The 17,834-nt window shown below is 35.0% G+C and overlaps 1 protein-coding gene across 5 annotated transcripts in view; it reads left to right on the top strand.

The window, feature by feature from the left end:
* LOC150096750 (uncharacterized) overlaps positions 1-17,834 on the top strand; it is a 326,095-nt gene that overhangs the window by 9,366 nt on the left and 298,895 nt on the right. The gene's annotated exons all lie outside the window — the stretch shown is intronic.

The raw sequence follows: 17,834 nt of genomic DNA, 5'->3' as shown, positions 1-17,834 counted from the left end.
AGATTTTTTTTTTATATTAGAAAGAGGGAAAAAAGTACAAAATGATAATTTTATAAAAAAAAATCATCATAGTGATGGGTAAGATGAATGATCTAATTAACTTCAAGAGGAAGAAATACATTTTTGAGTATTTGAATGAAATTCGTTCTACAACAATACTGCCAAACCAATTAATTATTAAGATATACACAATTTAGCTAACCTTATTACAGTTAAATATAATGCATGTATTTTTCTGAACGTAAGGTGTTTCGTCTTAATCCATTGCCATCTGTTTCTAGTACTCTTGCTTTGAAATCTGGAGAGAGAGATAGAGAGAGAGAAATTTAACTGGTGGAGTCTTCTAGTCGAGTAGGAGACGTGGGTGTTGAGTGTATGTTGAGCAGTGGTTTGTGCTCCTCTGTTGAGAAAGCGAAAGGAAATGACTATGAGTTAAGTTTCAAAATATAAATAAAATGACTCACGGTTCTGGTCTACATCATTTTGGTGTCTTCCATGCTTGGGATTGGCAATCTTTTTTTTTTTTTTTGTACTCACAAGAAAAGTCACATCCGGTTTCATAACGAGGGACCGAACGACCAGCTGTTATAGCCTTAGGGGGAGAGAGAGAGGGAGGGGAAGAGATGCGTTATGATTATCATGTACAGATTTACATATTTATTAACTATTATTTAAGATTATTATATGTTAAAATCGGTTTACAATTTTCATGAGTGCTTAAACTAAAAGACGTAACAGTCTTGAGATACAGGGAGAAATGTTGATATTCAATAATTAAAATTTTTAAGAAAACTAACTTTGAATAGGATTTCTGATAAATACGGCATATTGTATAAGTAATCAAACCAAATCGGATAAACTACATTTTAATATGTTAGGATGCCTTTCCCAAGAGGCATGTATCGTACCGTGTACGCCTCAGGTTTTACTTATTCTTGGCTCAAATAACTTCCAAGTCTCTCCCTCCCCCCCCTCTCCCAGAGGTATTATAAATATGTCAAGCAAATTTTTAAAATCCTAAGGTTTTCCTCCACCTCCTAACATGAGGGATATGAAATGATAAAATTGCTCCAGATTTGAATAAAATAGCCATGTGGATAAATAAGTGGGAATTCCAGTTTAGCACTTTGGAACGCGGAAATGTAACGCTTTATATCACATTGGAGGCGTTGTATTACAGGAAGTGAGGAATCTTGGGATGTTAGTGGATAGAGAAGTTCAAGAGATATACATTTCAAAAGTGATTAAAAAAAAACAGCACAAAGAAATGCCGCTATACTAAGGAGAACATTGACAAGCAGAGAAAAGGATGTGGTCATTCCACTGTCAAAGCTTTGATTAGACTACATCTGGACTACTGTGCACAGATGTGATCATCTGGATTTCTAGAAGAGAAACAAGTGAAAAAAAGTTCAGAGGCGGATAACAAAAGCAGTATCGTGTCTGTAAAATACTAGCTATGGTGACCAGTTGAAGGGAATGTAATTTACAGAGTTTGGTAAATAGGCAAATAGAGGGGTGATATGATTCAGACATTAATTTTTAAGAGGAACTTGCCAGATAGATATCCAGGATATTTTCAGAGGGTTGATGGAGGGAAGAGTATAGAGACAAGAGTTCATTCTTGGAAGTTGTATAATGGTATGGTGCATAAGAGAGTGCGGCATGACTTTTTTCTCTGGAGAGTGATTGGTGCATGAAATGCTTTGCCAAATGAGGTGGTGAGTGCACAAACATTGAATCAATTTAAGATGAGGAAGAAAGATGTCTCTGTTAGAATCCATCTTACTGTTGCCTCAATTGATGACTCTTGACTCCAAGAGGTGTTTGTAATAATAATAAACATTCCGCAGTGAGATCCTGTATCGTAATTTAAAGAAGGGGGTTATATCATTATCTATTCTGTCCTTTAATCTCCAAATGCTAGCTAAAGAGATGACCTTGAATGGATTAGGCGTGACTGATCTCCATTTGTATTGGAGCAATGATCTACAAAACGAGTTCTAAAGCTAAGAGAAAACTACTTAATCTCGCAGCCAAAATTTCAGCACAATCTAGAGTCAGAAAGAACTTTGAGCATTATTTCTTGACCTAGTGAAAAATAAAATGGAATGTGGGCATTACAACCCCCCCCCTCTATGAAATAGTCGGTCATGTATGGGCGTTGATTATAGTTGTGTGTAGTTTGAGAATTAAGTACTGTGCGACCACAGATGCGAGACCCCTCGACACTTCTGCGCATGGCAGAAGGTGAATCCATTCCGATAATAGGGTAATCGATGTGTTTCGTGGGATGAATGCTTATTATTATACGTCGGAAAATTAACTTTTCTTTTATGAAAATTCTAATTTTTAAAGCGCTAACTATTTTGCTTGTACAACAGTTGGAAAATTTACGTATAAAGCACGTGATTTCGCGTGTGGGTAACGAATTCATACATCGCCTTATTTCTTTCTTCCCTTCAACATTAATTGACTCTTCTTGGCACATTGTCAGCCGAGGGTCTCACATCTGTGGTCGGACAGTAGTAGGGATGACAGTCAGATATGTGTAGTGAAATGAAATAGAGTGTCCTCCGGTGATGAGTTCGTGGACTCCTTGGAGGTATCACATAATATTAATCAGTGTTTATAGCAGTCGCCTGTGCGATTGCTTTCGTTGAGAACACGATTTGTGTTGATCTCCACTACGATGACTGGGTGGAGACGTGCATTTTAGCAAAGATGAACGCCGTGACATTACGGACAAAAAAAAAAAAAAAAAAAAAAAAAAAAAAAAAGAAAAACATGAATTTTTGACACATTTTTCCGAAAAATGTAACAGTTTTTTTGCGTTCACGTCATTCAACGTAACCCAAAAAGATACTCTAAACAGTACCTTTTATTAATGGATCTGTCTGGGTTTCAAGTGTATTCACCCACTGGAGGATGACAGCCCGGCTCGTTCTATGAAGTGCTTTTAACTGGTGTTAGGAAAATATATAAAATACCTGACAAGAAGTTAGATTCTTATTTTTCTGTTTAGTTTATCTAATATCAGAAAACTCGAGTTTGCGCTTGAAATATCTTTACAAAAAAGGCTACTTTTATCAATTATGGTTCTTGTGCTTATTCTCTCGCACGATTAAGTCCATTTGATCAATTTCGAATTTCTTTACGAAGAATTTAATTGTCTGAAAAGTAAATTCTTTTAGGAAAAATTTAATAACCAGATTGATTATTTTGTAGGGCGAAATAGCTGGTTTTCATATGTTAACAGACAAATATTTTTGCTTCGGCTTTAATTTGAATGAAACCAGTGAGAAGGGATGAAATTATCTTCAAGTTTTTAGCAGATATAATCGCACCTCCTCTTCCCGTAACAAAATGAAATAATATTAACATAAACTGAAGTTTTCATAAAGTTATTCATTTTTTCATGTAATAAGAATATTACAGTCCACCTTGTACTGTGTACCACATGTGTAATCGGGGGAAAATATACCGCTACACAAAAGACTGCAATTCTTGAATTCTCGTACTGGATAGCAAAAAATTTCATTTCTGTTAACCAAGTGATGTCACTATGATTTCTCGGTCTTTGCTTTGAAGCTTTAAGTAGGCCCCTTGAGAATTTTCGTACAGCCCGCTAAGCTCTTCACCCTGCATTGCTGTCTTTCACGGAATGGTAGCTAAGCCACTCCCACTACAATTCGACGATGACTATATACGTATATTTGGGGAACAACTTCATTCAGATTGTCAGGGCGGGAATAGTGGATTTGAGGTTATACAATTAGACCCAATGATTGGAAAAGAAAAATTAAATAAAAGTTCGAAAGTATTTTAAAGTAGAAGCCATTAATTTATTCTCTGTGTTAGAAGCTCATGATATGATCAAACATTAACTAATGTTTACTAATGTAAACATTTAACTAATGTTAAAAAAAAAAGTTGTAGCCGATTACTTATTGTGAAGTGAAGACAAAAAAAAAGTTCTGATGTAAACAGACAAATCCTCTGCCTTTTTATTTTCAATGGAAGTAGTTGGGGAAAAGAGCTATAAGAGCTCCTTTCCCTGACCATGCCATATTTTCGGTGTTTTACCCACTGACGCAGGGGCACGCCAAGGGTATTTGCCGCCCGGGTGCAAACTTTTATCGGTCGTCCCTAATACTGCATTGTATAATCCAAATTAGATATTAGCTACATAAAATGTCGCCCGGGTGCGGTGTACCCTGCACTGACGAATATTCATCCCACACTTCGAAAACCAAATATCGGAAATATTATATGTGAAATATCCTTACTGTTTACTCACCAGATGCAAATTTTAACATCTCGAAGTAACAGTTTTTCGTAGTTTGAAACAATTTGATATGCGTACTGTTCTTGGAAGTATATGCGATTTTTAAAGGGTCTTGTTTTCAGTCTTTTATTTTAAATTTGAATTAACAAATCGATTTTGATTATATCTTTCAAATAATTCTTGATTTGTTGAAATTCTCTTTTTAGTGTTTTTTTTTTCTGAGATAGAAATGGAAATTTAAAAGATTCACAAATAATATTTGCTTTTAATATTTCATGTTAATTAATATAATATATTCATTTTTAACTAATAACTACTTCAATTTTATCTGCATTATAACTAACAAAAGAAGATTTCGTTTTTGTCATGCATCTGAAAATGTACTTTGTTTCGATTTTTAAGTGCATTACACACTCATGAATGAATTTTATGGGAGGGAGGAAATCGTACCTTGTACTGTGGACTGTGTAATCGGAAAAAATGTCTATATCGCTACAGAAAAGAACTGCAATTCTTTGAATATCTTAATGGATTAGCTAGAGAACATTCTAAAGGAATGAACATTTTTGTTTCGGTATTGTTAAATTGAAGTATGGATAAGATTAGTACATTAGTTCCAAACCTTTTAGCTTTACAATTTATCCCCACATTTTAAGTGAAACGAATCTGTTAGCAATGTGGGCAGTAACCTTTATAGGTTAAAAGCGTCCTTAGGGCTTTTAAACAGAGTGGGAGTTGCTATCCGTGGAATGCAATTGCTGTTCCTTTTGGTACGGAAGTTTCACCTCTGGTATGTTAGCTATGATGAAAGCTCTAAGAAACAGTAATCTCTCAGGAGAGATAACAAAAGAGTTATATTGTCCTTCTGAATGGTGTCAATGTGCCACTCCCACTAGGTGGCTAAATTCTTCCGCAAAAGACTGTTTTACTTTTAATCTTTATTACAGAAATCTTTTAAATAAGTGCATCAGAACGTACAACTTTTCGTTTTACAGCCTTGCAATATTCAAAATGATTGGATCCATTGGATGTTGTCATTTAATAAACACAAAACAGGTGAAATGAACTGCCATATTTATGTGCACTGCACCTGGTTTACTTGGGACATTCTCCCAAAGCATCAGAATTTAAAATAAATAAGGAAAATGAATTTTGTAAGCTAGGTTACGTATCAAAAATGGACAAATGGTCCTTATGAAAGTGTAAGGGATTATTCAGAAGTGAAGTGCTTTTCTTAGATATGGATTATTCCTTCCCATGATGAAATAAATAAATAAAAATATAAATTAATGTGAAAATTTGTTGGCTAATTCTATGCCGTGCCTAAACAGAGAACACGACGTTTCTGAGTTGTAAAGATGCCTACCCTTTCAAAAGTTTGGTTACAGTTAAAATTCTGAAAAAATTATAAAAAAAAATATATGTACACGTGTACCTGGATTCTTTATTTTCATCATTAACTCACAATCGAAAGTTTTCCTCATGTGTAGTTTTTATAATCATTGAGTTTCTTTAATTAGAGTTTGTGAAAACTTCAGCATTTGCCTTTCTTTGAAAAACGAAAAGATATAAATGTGTGGCAAAAACGTGAATTGCAACAAATTCAGTTAAAAATTAGTTTCATAGATAAATAATGATGATAATCCTTGTAATGTTACTCTTGTAATGATAACGAGGGAACAAAAAAAAAAAAAGAAATTAATCTTTAAATGGAAATCTCTTAAATGTTATCATCATATACCTTCTAGTGCCCCCCCCTTTAAAAAAAAAGCAACACATATGTCATTATAGTTTGCCTTTTTTGACTATCATCCTGGTTCAGAGCTATCAATGTCAAGGATTTGTAATATTATACGTGCTTTTCTGTTGCCTTTGTTTACATCCACTGCAGTTATAAATATAATGTAACTTTAAATAAGGCGAGAGAATAATTATATGGGGATTGTTGTTTTTATGAACTTGAGCTCATTTGCAGGATAACGCATTTGGAGACTTGTCTGTCTATACTTTTCCACTCTTGTCTCATTAATAACTACTGTAAATTGGCGCACAGATTTAGACTGATTTGAATGATTTGAATTTATTTGTACTAACATGGATAAGAATTTGCCGAAGATGTGAGAAACATTTTCTTAGTATTGTGGCTAAACTGATATGGGCAATCTAATACCAGTTGGATTGAGTTGCTTAGAATTACAATAATGCAACTGAGTCTGTCTGGTCAATGTATTATGTTTGTGATTACGTGCTCGTTAGCCTGTTCTGTGGGAGGAAAACCTCTGTGAGAAGGAACCGGCTACCTCACCTTCAGTTGTAAAGTCTTGATAAAGGTTGCCCACTTCCCAGAGATGATTTAAATACAGGTCTTTTCAACCAAATGACATCGTCGTTATTACGGACAGCTATGGTGGAAGGCTGGTCTCATACGAAGAAGGAAGTTTTTAAGTTAAACTTGGATCATTCTTTCTACCAAACAGATAACCAGCCGATGAAAATACGTAATTAACAAAACTTTAACACAGCTTGAGATGTCTTGGCATTTAAAAAAAAATCTAACCCATTTGTTTCAAGTCAAATGTTTCGTATGTGGGCACGAAGTTTGTCATTTTGAAACTCAAATGAGTATTATTTAGGGCAACGATGGCCAATCTATTCCGGACTTGACAGAAGTGGCACACGAGACGATAGTTATTGGCACGCTATGGAAATGCATAAAGAACCTAAATTCTCTGAAATCGAGTTGTGTTTAAAAAGATAATATAACGCGCCATACTCTGAGGAAAGTAAGAACAATGGAGAAAACAATTCATCTTAATATAATCAGATATAGATTTTAATATTCTGATTATTCGATGAGTTTTCTGTATCATATCAAATAAAAATCCTAATTTGCATTTTTATTTGGTTATATCGAATGTAAAATACATAAATAGCTTTACAATAATTTTAATAAAACAAAGATCTTTGTTAGCACAAATATGAAAATTACAAAATAACTTACAGTAATAAATTCTATGCTTGAAGCTAACCACGTGCAAAGATATATCAAATTAAAATACTGGGGGGGGGGGCGTACACACACAAGAGGGAGATGGATGGATGTAGCGGAAAAGGAAGCTATGCGAGAAAGCGAAATATAATCTATTTGACCTTTGTTTTTTAATTCGCATTATGAAACAATTTAATAATACGATAAATATGTTTATTTATATAATCATATTTATAAAAATATTATTTCATTTAAATATATATTAGTGTTGGGGACAGGGGATTCTCCTGTCTAAATCCATAGGTGATTTCTTTCCAAGATGACAATATACCATTCAATCTTATCAGCCCTTCATTATCCTCATGTATGTACAGTATGCCTTTCTTGTAACATTTTAAATAAAATATATTATAACTTTATCAAATGCTTTAAAAAAAAAATCATGATTTTAGATTGTATGCTTTTTATTCTACATCCATTATTAATTTTAGATAGAAACATAAACTATGAATCTATCAATGAATGGATCTATGAATGAATATCCATCATTAAATTGTTCTATAAGATTTGAGAATAAACTCGTATGAATATTTTGTACGTTTCCTATTTAACATTCTACTAGATATTTCGCAACAGGAATCGAAAAATACTTATTCCTGTATATTTTTATGATTGTATTTCTTCCCTTTTTATAAACAGAGTAAGTAGACCCAAACTATCAACACAATATCTATCATACCTTTCCTTGAAACCATTAACATACAAAACACTCACAACTGACTCTGCCAACCCATTCCATTCATTCACCACTCTGCAAGCAAAAAATCTAGTCCTGATGCCCTTGCTAACCACACTGTTACCTAACTTCCAGGATTGATCTCTTGTTTTATCCCCTTTAGCCTACTGCTGAAACAATTTTCCTGCATCCGTTCTATAAAAGCCTTTAAGTAACTAAAATGTTACTTTCGTATCCCCCCTTTTTTCGCCCAGCCAGCTTTTGTAATCCTCAATCTATCTTCATAGAGTACATTCCACAGACCACTCACCATCGTGGTCACTCGATGCTGGACCCTCTCCACCCAGTGCCGGATTTATGTATAAGCTAAAAAAAGCTACAGCTTAGGCCCTCGCAATCTGCCGGGGCCTCAAATAAAAAAAACAAAAAGACCAGCTGATGTAATTTAAAACAGTAGGGGGCCTCTGGGTTTTGTTAAGCTTAGGGCCTCAGCAAGTCTAAATCCAGCCCTGTCTCCATCACTTTCTTAACCTCAGGAAACCTGGATTACTCGGCTCAGGTCTGGTTTCCTGACCTGAGCCGAGTAATCCAGATCTAGTCGTATCAAGGTTTAATAAAGATGAATGGTAACTCCCTTATCTCTGCTTATTAGCGTGTTCTTGAATAACCAATTATTCCTGTGAGCTACCCTGGCTACTTCAGCAATATGCCTTCTAACTGTTGAAGCTAGGGATTTCTGGGGTATTAACAGATATTACTACCCCCCAAATACCTGGTTTCATCAATTTCCTCGAGTATGGTTCCTTTGATGTGATATACAGCTTGTAATCTTTATATCCCAAAATGCATAACTTTACACTTTACCATATGAAATTGACATTCATTATGCTTTTCTCATACTATCCGCTTGCTTTAATCATCCTGCAAGTTCACTACATTACCTTCATTAACTATTATCCTATCCGACTTTGCATTATTAGCAAAAAACTGAATATCTCCCCTCAAGTCATTTCCTATATCACATATGTACAAATTAAACAGCAGTTGCCCAAGCACAGAACCCTGTGGTGCACCACTAGTCACCTGCCTTCTCGTGGATTCTACTCTTCCATATACTACTTTTTTGGTATCTGTCTGTCAGCAACCCTTTTATCCATATCACCACTTTCCTATCCATCCCCATTTGTTGCAGTTAGTGTAACAGCGTTCCATATGATATCTTGTCAAATGCCTTCGTAAAATCCAGTAGTATCATCGTGTAGCCATTCCCTTCATTCCACTCAGTTGTCAATCTGATATAAAAAGTTAATAAATTACTAAGATATGACCGACACTTCACAAAGCCATGCTGCCCCCTCATAGAGTATCATATTCTCCACCCATTCCTGAATTCTCTATTTACCATCTTTTCCAGTACTTTTACCGCTACTCCTGAGATACTAATTGGCCTGTAATTTGCTACTACAAACTTACTTAGAATTATTGCTACTACAATAATTCATTTATGCAAAGAAATATTTTTCCCTCCTTCCACTCTCTTGGGACTTTGCCAGAGCTTAGACCTAAATAGCCCAGTCAAAGGCATCGCCAGTACCCCTGTACATTCTCATAAAACGCGAGCCGGTATTTCAGTTGATCCCACATTTGTATTTCTATTCAGATTTTTCAATATCCTAGGTACCTCCAAATTTTCAGCCTCTGTTCTCACATCGGTCTCTGTTATAACAATAACTTCACTTGGATATACTCTTGCAAAATGATCACTTAGTAGCTCAACAATGTCATCTGCGTCTGTTACCTCTCCACCATCTGAACTCATTAAAGTTATCCTTCCATAGTAATTCTTCCTCTTTCTTGCCACATAACGAAAAAAAAAAAAAAACCTCTTTGGGATTTCTTTTCGCCTGTTTTAGATAATTTTTTCTCATAATCTGATTTTGCCTTCCTTACGATGCTGGTCACCTTTTTTACCTAATCCTTGTACTGTTCATGAGTTATGCGTGTTAGTAAGCACAGCACGATATTGCTTCCTCCAGTTACCCCTTGTCTCCCCCCCATGCACTGTGAACATTCTTCCCTTACAGATCTGTATGCCATGGTACTGCTTCAAGCTGCCTCTTAAGTGAAATAAAATAGATAATTGGCATTTCCTGTAGTATATGACTCCTATCTACGAATGGTTGTAATCCTATATTATATTAATACCATGAATTAGTTAAGTTTTTTGTCGTTTTTTTTTAAATTTTATTATTTATTATATATTTATTACATAATCCGGAAACCCTGTTTTTCTAACCAAACATTTCGAGCTACTTCAGACTTCCAGTTAGAGGGTTGGTCGTCATAGTTCATTTTGTAACAACAGGGATTTGTAACCATACCACAAGAATGCAAGGTTGGCAGTTGATCGATAAACTATGTTGTCAAAAGTTTAGAATACTTAACAAAAGGACATATGATATGCGCTTTTGTTTGGTGTCAGGTGAAAACTGAGATGCGCCCAAAATATAATTTTGCATAACAACATCAATGTGACAGTTCTTCTGGCGTGTATATTTTTCCTTTATTTATTTATTATTACACATTTAAACTCAAAGTTGCTGCTGAAAAACTAGGATTACAAATCAGCCAGATAAATTTAAATATTTAAATGTATCCAGAAATCACAATCAAGCAGATAGTAATCAGTTTACCATTTGATAACCTGAAATTTAAAAGGGCCACCTTCTTTAAATATATTGGAACATTAATTACTCGAGATAATAAAATTGGTACAGAGATAAAAGCTAGAATAAATGTCTCCAATAGATCTTATCATCCGCTTCATCATTTACTATCTTCCAAAATTCTATCAAGAGTATCCACAAATATACAAGATAATCATTAGATCAATTGTTCTATATGGAGCAGAAACTTGGAGCATAACAGACCAAGATGCAAAAGTGTTGCGGATATTTGAAAATGAAATCCCCAAAAAAGTCAATGGACCTGTAAGAGATGACACAACAGATGAATGGAGAAGAAGATATAATCAAGAACTATACAAACTCTATAGATTCCCACTTCTAATGATGAAATTAGAGCATGCAAATTGAGATGGCTTGAACATGTGGAAAGAATGGGTGAGGAGTGAATGGCTAAACAAGCATTCAAGATGAAGCCTATTAACACAAAATGTAGCATTCAGTGTAAAGAACTAGCTAATACACCGGTTTATTCCACATCTATTGATTTAAAAAAGAAAAAAAGATCGCCAAAGTAATGTCTCAACAGATATTAACTTTCTGACTACTTTGTATTTAGAGAGGGTGGTAAAATTATCATTAATTATCATTAATGAGTTTGTAAGTGTTAAATCTAGAAAAAAAAATGTTTTAATGCATATTTTTCTTTAACTTATTGTAATTCAATAAACTACTTTATAATATCACTGCACACTTGATGGAATGGGATGCGGGAAGGCACTGAACATTTATTGTAATAAAAATAGGAGGAATGGGATTGATAGCAGAAAAAGGAGAGTGACGGTAGTCAAAAGAGGAAACGAAAATCCAAATATATAAGAGAATTAAATTTATTTGGACAAGAGGTTGCTTGAACTATAAATATTCAAATATAAAATAATATATGGAAAGAGACAGAAGGATTAGTGCATGTACTGCTAAGTTAAAGGTTAAATTCAGCAAGAGTGATATTTTCTAGTGTATTTTGACACTTAAGCTGAAAAATCACAAAAAAAAGAGCTCTAATTTTTGTGGGTTCGATATTTGAAAAGGCTCGCCATCACTAATTTAAGGAATAGGATTTTGCTGACAAGAACATGTAGAAACAGATTTCTGAGAGTCCAGACAAAATCCTCACAGGACAAAACCCCCTTATATTTTGAAAATTTTAAATAATTTGTATTCCTAATATTACTTGTAGTTTATGAACACTTCTCTAAGGTGTAAAATATTGCATTCATGATATCATATGTTGAAAGTTTTTTTTTTCCCACTTGGTTATATTATAAATTAAAGATGCCAAGAAATTATATTCTTGGTTTCATCCTTTATCGAAGTGGTAAGCAAACAAAGTTTTGAGCATGAGGTAACTTCACGACTGAGTTACTTGTATATAGAGACTGATGACTTAGTATCCCATAATGCAAAGCACATATCCTTACAGACATGTATAATGCGTCTCTGCAGCGCAATTGGAAAAACAACGCTACATTGCGCCCTTCGATTGGAACAGGCCTAAGTTCGATTCTCGTCGCGATGGGAGGAATCTTTATCTGGACTATTTCAATCGAAGGTGAGTTAGTCGATCTCAGACGGAGGTAGCAGGGTTTTTTCTCCCGGAAACTCGGATTGTGTCATCCGGCATACAGACAAATCGGCCCTTCAGAACACACGCAATTTACAGACAAAAAATACTAGTTGTGGTAGTGTTGGAGGTGGGCGGTAGATGGAGATGAGTCTTCGGACTCCTTGGAGGTGTCACGAATAATAATAATAATAAATAATAATAATAATGCTGCACATTATGGGAAGAGCCACTATCTAGACTGGTTTCAACCTTTATTGAGGTCTCATCAGTGGGAGCCAGACCTAGAAATGATACTAAGGTTGAAGTAATGCAGAAGTCATATTTCCATATACAAGTAGCCAAAAGGTATCGCACCTTATTTATTAATATACTCTGGATTAGAGATAGATGTTGAAACTTTTTCCTGCGCTGATGAGACCTCAATAAAGGTCAGTATACCAGTCTGGGTAGTGGGCCTTCCCATAATGCATAGCATTATACATGTCCCTAAGGATATGTGCTTTGCATTATGGGATACTAAGGCAATTGATGTGAAGTCATTAGCCTCTATATATGAGTTGCCCTGTCATGAAGTTACTTCATGCTCAAACTTTGTTTGCTTACACTTGGATAAAGGATGAAACCAAGAATATAATTTCTTGGCATCTTTAATTTATTTCATTATATCATAGACGGCAATGAAGATGGCATTATAAGCATCGCACTGCATGGTTTGACTGCACGAAATCTATGATATGACTATACGAAGGCTATCGTTGCATAGTCATAGCAGGCAGGATATTGTCGTATAATCACACCGCTCAATATAAAATAAAATAAATCCGCAAACGACTTTTATTCCCCTGTATGGAGTAAGTGAGGCCGTTTTCAGACTATCACAAATTATAAATGGCACCCGGTAAGGATAAGCAGCTGACAAGTGCCGCCATATTTAATTCATTACAATACTTTTTTTTTTCTTTTAAAGTCGAAGATAAGAAGATTTTGTCCTACATTCGGATTTCAGATACTTGACATAGACAAAATCTCCTTTTCTTAAAATTTCAAATGCTTTTCTCTCTCCTCTACCAATGCCACAATGCAAAATATTGACTTTATGATTACATGTGTAGTGCATTTTGGATTCGAACTTCTCTAATTTTAAAGTTGCACTAAATGATGTTCTCATAACAGTCTCCCGTTTGTTTTAATTTTAACTTTTCTTTCTTTCTCTTTTATTGTAACTTTACAAGTGCTTAGACGTTCTTCTTTTAAAACAACACTCCAAGCATTGTTCTAGCCTTTGTAGATTAGTCGATAGCAATGCCATATGATTGGAAAGACATTTGATTCAAATCCTCTCTAGAACACAAAGAATCTTTATAAGGGAGCTTCAATTGAAAGTGAGTTAGCTAGTAACAGATGAAGGGAAGAATTTTTTCCTTTCGAAAACTCGATTTTTTTTTTTCTTTCAAAACAGGCAAACCGCCCACAAGAGCACGCGCATTTAAGAGATATAATACACTTTGCCTCATATCTATCAATGAGTTTAAGCTTCGGTGTGATAGATATGTACAAGCAGAAGAGATTTTCCATAAGTCTGTGGACTTTTTTGTAATGCATATATACCGAGTGATTATAAAATAACGTCGTGTTCAGAGCCCTCTAGCGGGTAATGTATTGGACGAAACACACCAATATTCGGTAGACGAACACATTGGAACATGGGGATTCGATTTAACGAAAAACAAAATAGTACTAAAAGTCGCCAACAGGGGAAATTTTGGCGCTGTTTACCGAGTAAAATGCATTAATTTGCATTATCGCGTTTCTTGTGAGCGAACATGCAATACGATGTTTCGATGTTCGTCTACGAACATCGAAAAGCAGTTCGTAGACAAACTGCTTTTCGATGCCTCTTACCTTACGTGAGCGTGCTTTGTTAGTCAAACTCTATTATCAGCGGAACAATAATGCCAGTGATTGTCTTCGTGATTTTCAGAGTATGAAAAATTTACGAAAAGGACCGATTAGCGTAACAAACTTACGAAAACTGATTCGGCGATTTGAAACTACTGGAACTCTAGCAGTGCAGGTAGGCAGGGGACGCAAACCAATCAATCAATCACCAACAAGTTGAACAAGTTGCAACTGCTATTGTGGAACAGGAGATGACGAATGTGCAGGGTACCAGCAGTGCACGAGCAATATCCCGGCAAACTGATATCGCATACACAACGGTGTGGAAAATCCTACATCAGATGTTGAAGTTTTACCCCTATAAAATCAGTCAGGTTCAAGAATTGCGCCCTGGTGATGCGACCACACGAATCGACTTATCTTTGAGATTCTTAGCGCGCATGGAAGTGGATGATGCATGGCCATGGCAGATTTTATGGAGTGACGAAACGCACTTTTATTTGAACGGCGATATTAACACACGCAACTGTCGCATTTGGGCTGCAACTAATCCGCACGTGTGTCTGCAGATGCCTATCCACTCGCCCAAAGTCACAGTGTGGTGCTGATTTACGGCATCTTTTATCATCGATCCATACTTTTACGAGGAAAATCGCCAAAATGGACCAGTGACCTGCTCCGTCAATGCTAACAGGTATGCCAATATGCTACAGAACTTTGTGGTTCCACAACTGCAGCAAAGAGGATGTCTCGATTCTACCATCTTCATGCAGGATGGTGCACCACCCCACATCGGACTTCAGGTACAGCGTGTTTTGCGACAACATTTCTCTGACAGAGGAATCATTAGTCGCATTTCCCACGCCATGGCCACCAAGATCGTCTGATCTCAATCCTTGTGACTTTTGGCTGTGGGAATTTCTTAAAAGCATTGTGTATCAAGGACATGTACCCGATATTCCAACTTTGAAAGATCGAATAACGTTACACGTGAGACAAATCAATTCCGATATGGTGCGAGCCAATGTGGAAAATGTCGTGCACTGTATGCAGTTCCTGGAACATCAGAATGGTGGTCATGTTGAACCTCATTTGTAATTAACAATAAACGTCATGAAATTGATGTGTGCTCTCTCATTTGCCATTTAGTCATTCATTAGTCACACTTACTAAAATTAATTTGGCAGCGCCAAAATTTCCACTGTTGGCGACTTTCGGTACTATTTTTTTTTCGTTAAATCGAATCCCCATGTACTGTGTACGTCTACCGAATATTGGTGTTTCGTCCAATACATTACTCGCTAGAGGGCTCTGAACACTTGACGTTATTTTATAATCACCCGGTACTTATTTCACATTGCAAAATAATATGGTGTATACTTCTTATATAATCTACGAGTATGTAATTGTTAATGATATAAACCTATCTCTCCCTCGATGAGTCTTTGACTCCAGGAGAGTTAATATAATAATAATAATAATATCTCGGCCAGCCATAAGTCAAAGTACCACGCAAACCAGCCCGAGAACATATGCAGCTGACAGACAAAAAAAAAAAAAAAAAAAAAGAATTGCTTGGTGAAGTGATCAGCGGCTTCCCCATATACATGAAAATTCCATCCACAAAAGATCCAAATAATATAGCACATATTAATGCTGTGGGTCATATAATTCTGAAACATTGAACCTATTTCAAGCTACTTTAGGCTTTTAATAAAGAAGGTCTAAAGATGTAAATCATCTATTGCCTAATTCACAAGTATCTATATCATGAGCATTAAAATAATCGATCATTAAAATACAAGATTATTCTTTAATATAATATAAATTAAGTGAATAGCTTGAATAAGCCAAAACAGCCTTGACTAATTCATTATATTTTTACTAGAACTTCAGCGCGTTAAATATTGAAATATCGCCTATTTCGTTCTTGAATTAAAAAAAAAATATTGTCTTTTTGTTTAAGAGGAACAGGCCATCATTCTTCCATGTTTCCAAGGCAACAATAGCAGAATCCTACTGTTATAAATATAAAGACAATAATTTTTTTTATTATATCGCCTATTTCGCAAAAATATCGCCTATTTCGTTCTTGAATAAAAAAAAAAATTATTGTCTTTTTGTTTAAGAGGAACAGGCTATCATTCTTCCATGTTTCCAAGGCAACAAACTAACCAATTTTATTATTTACAGAGAAACAACATTATATTTTTCTATTATTGTCCTCAGTGCATCTTTAAGATTTTGGAACCATATGTTAAAAATATGAAAATATTCTTAGCATATATGATTTGGGCCACACAACACCATTGAAAGCAAGGCGTCAGGTTCCTGAATGGTTGTGTGTGGGAATAATAATAATGGTTACTGTTTGTGATTCCTTAACATTTGAGTTTCTTAAAGTTCTGGTCTGCTCAGACCTTGTGTATCTATTGAGGAATCAGTCCTTGATTAATCAGCGAAAAGAGAATAAAAATAAATTTTGTGGACACTTCAAAAATGAAATACAAATAAATAAAGAAAATAATAACCATCATTTGATATATTTTTTTATTTTTGGATAATTGAGTTTCTTTCTCCAAAACTGTATAAAGTTTCATTCTTTCTCAGCATCTTGGATTCTTATACTTAAAATAATGTAGATTCATTGCATTAGGACTTGTTCATAAACTGCATAATGCTATTTTTTGGATTTTACACAAAATATCTCAGACCAACTGTTGTCAAGATTGTATTATTTTCGAAAATCGAAACCTGAGAAATATTTTCATAAAAACGAAAAAGACATTTTTTCTGTTACGCGACATATTCTTAGATTCCTTCAGTCCCTACTGCAAGAAACGTTTTCCCCTTATTCCAGGAGTGTCACGTAATTTATGATGACCCTTCTAAAAATATATTGTGTTTCGTGTTATTTGTCGTATTTGTATTTACGCCAAAAATCCTAGAATAATAAGTGATAAAATACTAAGATAATCGTCATATTTATTTATCCTTTTGTAGGTTTAATAATTACCCATATTCTTATAATATATTCTAAGTCTAAATATTCTCTACAGATGGCGGTAGCATCTCGTCTTGAAAGAAAAATCTTACTTTTTCTTTTCTTTCTCTTTTTTCTGTTGTAGTAGTAGTCAAGTATGCTGTGGGTAGTTGGGAATTCCGCGTTTAACCTGACAACGCCCTCGACTGTAACCTTGAAGGTCGGGTTTTATTCGAACTGCTGTTACTAAGTGGGTGTTCTTAGAACAGAGGGATTTCCTGCTTTTTGTGTGTGCGTGCGTGAACGTGCGTTTGCATTCTGTTATCATTACAAATTGTACAGAAGGAATAAATACATATACAAGACGCCATGTTATTTTCGTTCTTTTTACTTTCTCAATCTATCTTAATAACATTAAATAATATAATATGGAACGGTTAACTTCTCAATCTAGTTATAATAATAGTAATAGTTTAAAAACCCTATTTTCATATTATAGCTACCTTAATAACGTGTAGCGTACCCACTGTTACTTTTCTTTTTCTTAATAAGCTAAACAAACTCCGGAAAGCCACGCCCTCTATATTGATAATTGGTCAAACATTGCCAAAAGTCTTAAGAGAAAAAA

Source organism: Typopeltis vanoorti, chromosome 18 (genome assembly GCF_054136105.1).
Source record: "Typopeltis vanoorti isolate ZY-2024b chromosome 18, IOZ_Tvanoo_1.0, whole genome shotgun sequence".
Lineage (NCBI taxonomy): Eukaryota > Metazoa > Arthropoda > Arachnida > Uropygi > Thelyphonidae > Typopeltis > Typopeltis vanoorti.
This window is presented reverse-complemented; position numbering and strand designations above follow the sequence as displayed.